Source organism: Orycteropus afer, unplaced genomic scaffold (genome assembly GCF_000298275.1).
Source record: "Orycteropus afer afer isolate SDZICR_OR568_19922 unplaced genomic scaffold, OryAfe1.0 scaffold00029, whole genome shotgun sequence".
Taxonomy (NCBI): Eukaryota; Metazoa; Chordata; class Mammalia; order Tubulidentata; family Orycteropodidae; genus Orycteropus; species Orycteropus afer.
The window spans coordinates 1,926,144-1,933,329 of NW_006921616.1; the positions used below are offsets into that span (position 1 = coordinate 1,926,144).

The following is a 7,186-nucleotide window of genomic DNA, read 5'->3' on the forward strand; positions in this document are numbered from 1 at the left end:
ATAGAAATTTGTTATTAAAAAGTCAATTGACTCCTTATCTGTCATCAATGAATAACAGCAATAAGAAAGTAAAAAATAAATCAATGAACAAACTAAAATAAAAAAAAATGACAGTTATGACAGCACTAAAATGAATTAATTAGGAGTAAATCTAATAAAATTTGTACAAGATCTATATGTGGAACAGTACAAACTCTAATTAAAGAAATTAAAGAAAACCTCAATAGCTATTCTTTAATGGAATATGAAATGACTCAGTTGTCATTTCTTCCCAACTTGATTCAATGCAGTCCTAATCCAAATCCCAGAATGCTTTTGTAGGTCTTGTAGGTGCTGACAAACTGATTCTAAGTTGGTAAGGTAAGGAAGGAGCTTAGAAGAGCAAAGACAATGCTAAAGAAGAAGAACAAAGTTGGAGTACTTACACTATCAGATTTCCAGAATATAGTAAGAAAATATAAAAAATAGATAAAGATACAATAATTAAGACAATAGAATAGACAAAGCAGCAGAATAGTGAGCATAGACATTAAACTTATGAACTGCCATCAAGTTAATCCACAACTCATGACTACTCCACACACAATGGAAGGAAATGGGTTGGAGCATGGTGATCTCAGGGTTTTCATTAACTGTTTTTTGGAAGAGGACCACCATTTACACTCTATTAACCTCTTCAAGAGGTAATGAAATAATGAGGTACCAAGGAGCTCTGGTGGCATAGTAACTAAGGCATTTGATGGTTAACCAGAAGGCTGGAGGTTCAGACCCACCAGCCACTCCTCTGAAGGAAGATTGAGCAACCTGCTTCTGTAGAGATACTACCTTGGAAACCCAAAGAGGGGTCGCTATGAGTTGGAAATGACTGCACTGCAGTGAGTTTCTTTCTTTCCTTCTTTTTTTTTTTTTAAGTGGATTCTTGGGAGGTCATATTAATTAATAATGGATACTAAGTCTAAAAGAAACGTCATTAGGGTCAAGGAAAGTTAACTTATATTGTACTTGAAAGAGAAAAGAAATAGTCTCTTATTAGAATAACCACTTGTAGCATATTATCCAAAGGACTCACTATAAAGAGGTAGACACAAGCAAGGCTTTTGTTTAGCAAATTTTGAATCTTCATAGTATAAGTTCCTAAAATTTAGATATATTTTACAGAAGTGAGATAAAACAAACAAATCAGATGAATTATGAAAGTTGATATATAAAGTTTCACTAACTTGGGAAGGAACATGTGCTCTTCATGATTTCTTCCATATGCCCATAATTTCAGGTTCTCACAAAATAAAGAAAATTGCCTGAAAGATCTTTCAAAAGTTGAGTTTTCTTTGTTAACAAGAGACCTGTCACCCAAAGAGAAATACTATCCCTATATTGGACTTTGCTTAACATGGAAGCTGATTTAAATCTAAGAGAATTCATGTCATAAAATAAATATTAGAATAAGTTGAATCTTGGCAGATCATTAGGAAAGATGAAATAGTATTCTTAAATAAAAAGGGCAAATCATTATAAAAGATAGTGAATATCATCAATGCATTTCAATTCTATTCACATAAAAGGTAGAAATGTTCTTAAATTTTGATGGGGACAATGAGAAAATATTTTCCTTTGAATTATTGATGATCTAATTGAATCTTAAAATGTCCATTAAAATAAATGAACTTCAGTCCTCTGGGTTTAGAAATAATGATGGATATACATCAGATCAACTTGCAAAGTACAGAGGTCAGAAGAGTTAAAAAACAAACATTTGGGATGAACAATGGGTATATCATAAGATAGAGCAAAGATTATGCCAAAAGCTTAAAGTTACAGGCAGTGGAAAGTCCTGGAAGCAATTTCAAGTGAGTGGTCCACATAGGTAATTGGTCTGACCTCTCCACTCCAGAATGAAGAGCTTTCTAAATGGTTTTTCACACCTTTTAGTGGAGGTCTTTAGTGGTGCAAATGGTTAAATACTGGGCTATGAACCAACAAGCCCACCCAGGAGTATCTCTGACGCAAGGCCTGGCAATCTGCTTCTAAAATGTCACAGTCTTGAAAACACCACGGAGAACAGTTCTACTCTGCGTCCATGGGGTTGCCATGAGTTGGAATTGATAACTAATAACAAGAATAAGACTTCTACTTTTCTGCTAATCTATATTGCTCGGCAGACTAATAATACTTAAAGCAAATCTGATTTCCTGTTTTAAAATCCCCTTTTTGTCCCTAGATTATATTATTTTTTGATTTACACTGCAGTTCCACTTTCAGCAGTATCCATCTTTTGTCAACTAGTAACCGGTCCACCATTCTGCATATTAATTTTCTTATTAATTCTGATGATAACACTATACCACACTCTCTTCTGTCTACTTTTAAATATTGTTTGGTTTTGGGACCTATTGCTACAATATTTTCATTTTCCTCAGCATTCAGGTGCCTCCTTGAGCTGTCACTTGCCTATGGAAGACCTCCTTCCATGGGGAACGCCCCCTGCATAAAATATCAATGCATTGTCTTCAATAAACAGCTTGTTGTGTAATGCTAGTATTCCATATTCATATCTGTCTCATCCATTAACCCCAAATTATCCCAGACTCATTGCAGACATGAAGGGTCAATAGGGTTTAGTATATTAGGAAAATCACATTAAACTAACACGGTTGCATAAGACAGAATTGTTGATCTTCAAGTATAAAAGAAACTCTCAATTTCATCCACCAAGAAAGGGCAGGGGAGGCACAGACGCCTGTTTCTCTGGCAGTGGATTCTTTTTTCTTTTTCTCATAAAAAGAACTCAGATTTCATTCTAGTTGATAGTCCATAAAAATAATGACTTTTCCTGGGCTCCTTTGAAACTATACCCACTGCCATCAAGTCAATCTTGACTCGTAGTGACCTTATAGGACAGAGTAGAATTGCCCCTTAAGGTTTCCAAGACTGTAAATCTTTACAGAAGCAGATTGTCTCATCTTTCTCCCATGGAGCAGTTGGTGGGTTTGAACTGTCAACCTTTTGGTTAGCAGCCCAGTGCTTTAACCACTGCAGCACCAGAGTCCTCTTGCCAATCCAAGGTAGTGGGAGTGGTTTATGCATTTGGCAATGCACTCAAGAGGCAGGGTTGGATGGTCCCAGTGCTCGTTTCTTCTTCTAGGCCTTTCTTCTTTAACCCAGGAGCACAGACCCAGTGTTCGAAATCTAGCGACCCTCGTGGACAAAGAGGTAACACTGAGAATGGAAACTGTGTACTAAATATGATAAGAAATAAAACTACTGTATGTCTAAATGGTTGACCTGGACTGTTTTTGTGTTGAAAAGAACTGGCTTTCTATCTTCTTTAGACCAATTTTTTTTTTTTTTTTTTTTAAGTTCTATGCAGTCGAATCTTCTACCAGTTCAGTACCAGTTGTAATGTAATGCTAGTAACAGAACACTAATTGTAGAATTAGCTTTCTGGAAGAATTAAGAAATTGTATACTAAGGAATATGATTTTGCAAGCTTAAAAGATGATGACCATCAGTTTACAGTAGCAAAACATGAGGTTGAACTGTTACCTTCAGCATTTTGGAAGGCAGAGCTCATGATGCCTAAGGCTGTTATATTCAGGAAATTATAAGAAAAATTCAGAAGGCTAGTGTATTCTGGCTCTTTCCTGATATTTTCAGCGAAACCCTATCAGTGACAGATCAACTGAGACTGGAAGTTTCCTGTCACCGAGCAGAGCTAGAAGAAAATTCCACTTGGTCAAGAGAGAAGCTCTGTGTCTGAGGCTTACAAAATAAATTGCCAGGGAGTCTGTAATTTGGAACTTTTTCAGGGTTAAAAATCCAATTGCTTCTATATCTGATACTGAATCAGTTATAAGGCGTGGTTGTAAAACTGCAGTGATAGTAGAAAATAATATTGGTGACTTGCCACACAAAAGCAGTGAGCTTACTCACACGTATGGACAAGGGTTCAGATTGTCTCCGAGGAGGAACTGGAGATAAAAGCGAAGGCATTGCTACAGCTTAAATCCAGTTAGTATAGGTTTAAAAACTATGACTGGTAAGGTCTTAGGCTGTTTTCTTCTCTTATGAAATAAACAACAAAAAAGCAACTTGGACATCTACTAAATTTTTGAATGATTATATGCTTATGAAGATATTGAACTCCCAAGACTAAAATGATGTCATAAAGTTATTCATGCAGAATATGCAGATGTGGTTAAAAAAAATTACTAGCTTTCTAGTAATTCTGTTATTGTTTACTATAGAGCCCAATTCAAATCAGTGTATTTATAGAGGATTCGAGCAACACTATTAACAGCATTTAGGAACCCTGCTGACACAACCAATAAGTGCTTGACTGCTAACTGAAAGGCTGGCGGTTCGAATTTACCAGAGGTTCTGCAGAAGGAAAAACTGGCAATCTGGCCCTGTAAAGATTTCAGACTGGAATGTCCTATGGGACATTCTACTCACTCACATGGGGTCTCTGTGAGTGGAAATCCACTCCATGGTGTCTAACAATAACAACAACAACAGTAACAAATTAATCAAATTAACATTCATAACAGGTTATTGTCAACCTCTACAAAAACCAAAAATCCACTGCCGTGGAGTCATTCCTGACCCATAGTGACCCTGGGGACAGTCAGACACCTCATAGGGTCTCTTAGGCTGGAAATCTTTATGGAAGCAGACTGGCACACCTTTCTCTCACTAAGTAGATGGTGGGTTTGAACAGCTGTCCTTTCAGTTAGCAGCTGATTGCTTAAGCACTGCACCACCAGGGCTCCTCTCCCCCAAGTTTGGGTGCAACAATTACAAATGATTATTTTGGTTCATATCACTAGTCTTGAAAAATGATGTAATTTTGAAAGAATTCAGTATACTCTTTGATCATAATTACATTAAGTTAATTAAAAAATTAAGATATAAATAAAATCTACAAACATTTCTAGATAAAGCAGTATACTCCTAAATAAAACCAGACGTAAAAAAAAAAAAAAAAAAATTACAAGGGGAAAAGTAAAAATATTTTAAGCTGAATGGAAATAAAAATTAAAAAAAATGGAAATAAAAGTATAATGGCAAATTTTGTGGATGGATTTCCACTTCTGCTTAAGATGGAGAAAGCATAACAAAAAAAGTCCCTAACTTAACAATGTGAAAGAAAAACAGGCAATATTTTCATAACATTTCTTATTCTCATTAACCTTCGAGTCTAGAAAGTAGTAAAGGAGTCTAATGTCCAGAGGGGAGCCAACAAGCTTGAAATCATTGGGAGCACTTAGCACCCGTCCTCACTAACTCACTTGCCACTGCATCTCCTGAAAGCTCACAGCCACAGGCCACTTGGGAAAGAAATGGCGAGCAGGCCAAACGAGTGCAGAGAGCTGTGCGCGTGCCAGGAAGCACTCAAAGCAGAGGGAGTAAATCATATTTGTGGTTCCTACAACATCCAGTTTGAAAAATACAAGTATAGATTTTGATGAAACCATCTGAGCTCAAAATTACAATTCTATCTGAGATTTAGACAACTACCACTAAGAAATCAGGGTAAAACATTTTACACATGGTACCTGAGAGCCAAGCTCCATATGTACATTGAGACTACTCCAAGAGAGGAAATGGCTGGCTGTCATAAACCCATCTCAAATCTATAGCATTTCACCTTAGTCTAAAAGAGCTCTGCTAGTTCACTGGTTAAGCATTGGGCTGCTAACCAAAAGGTCAGCAGCTGAAATTCATCAGCTGAACCATGAGGGAAAGATGAGGTCTTCTGTTTCTTTAAAGGATTAAAGCCTTGGAAACCCCATGAGGCACTTGTATCCTGTCATATATCATTTGTATGAGTTGAAATTCATTCAGTGGCAGTGGGTTTCATTTGATCTCTGTCCAGGTTCTCAAGAGGAGCAAAACCATTGAAATCTATACAGAGAGTTACTTAAAGGAAATGGCTCATGCAATTACGTCAAGTTCCAAATCTGTGGGTCCAGGGACAGACTGAAGATCTCTGCTGATACACTAGGATCAGGGGCTGGCAAATCCAAGACTGCAGATTAGGCAGCAGGCTAGAAGCCTTTGCTGGTTCACAGGGTTGTGGAGGCTGGAGAGTTCCAGATCTGCAGCTCACACTGCACGTTGGAGACTTCTGAAGGCTTATGTCCCAGGAACCAAAGGTCAGGTGACAAAAAGAATAAAAGGTTGAGAGGGAAAGAGAGGGAGAGGGGTCTTTGCCAGAACATGATTTATATACTGGAGACAAGCAACACCCACCAAGGTCAGTGGTTTGCAAAATGTATGTGAAATGTTTGGAGTGGGTTTGCTCCACCAACCTTTCAGTTAGTAGTCACATACTTAACTGTGACATAGTGATCCCTCCTTGGGTTTCTGTGATGGTATCACTGCAGAAGTAGATTGCCCAATCTTCCTTCTGAGGAGTGGCTGATGGGTTAGGACCACCAACATTCTGGTTAGCAGTCAAATGACAGGATATATAATTAACTCATCATCATTAAAATATGACAACATTAGAAATACAGAGGCAGAATTTAGAAGCATTGCCAATGAATTTACCCATGTTTACACAGTGTCCATTGAAAGAGTAAGGTTTCTTTCACCAGAATAATGCCTGTGCCAAGTGAGAACACATTGGCCCTACATCAGAACAAGTCAGACACAGGTATGCTTGGATGCATGTGTTTCTGTGTTTAAAAAGAAGGCTTTGTGGTGAACGCTAGAAGATGCATGAATGTAGTTGCATTGAGGTCTGAAGATGGTCACAAAGAAGCGACATAAACTTAGGCCATTTGCAAGTATTTTTCTCTCCTTGTGCCCAGGGGATCATTGCAGAATAGATATTTCAATGACTACTGCTGTTCCCCATCTACTAACCAGAAAGAACTTTCTGTTTGAGACAAATAGTTGGACTTAATTGCAAGCACATGAGTATTCATCAAGTGTGTTAGACGTCATGCTCAATTCTGCAGCACTTCTAGAATTGGAAGGATGTGGAGACAGCTAGCATGGCCCCTGTGCAAGGACGACATGTAAATTTGTGAAGAGTGTTACATTCCAATCCTTAATGATTTCAAAATAGCTTATCACATTTTCTGTTAAATCTAAAACAAATCAGGAATTCCAATCCAAATAACCAGAAGAGAACGAGGAGTTCCATTGATTCAGTCAGTCAAGCGTGCTTGTGCTATGC

General features: G+C 37.6%; 1 non-coding gene across 1 annotated transcript; it reads left to right on the forward strand.

Moving 5' to 3' along the window:
* The first annotated feature begins 6,949 nt into the window (after positions 1-6,949).
* On the forward strand, positions 6,950-7,053 carry LOC122149522. Its single transcript, XR_006163175.1, has one exon. It is a non-coding gene; the product is annotated as a U6 spliceosomal RNA (small nuclear RNA).
* Positions 7,054-7,186: the final 133 nt, after the last annotated feature.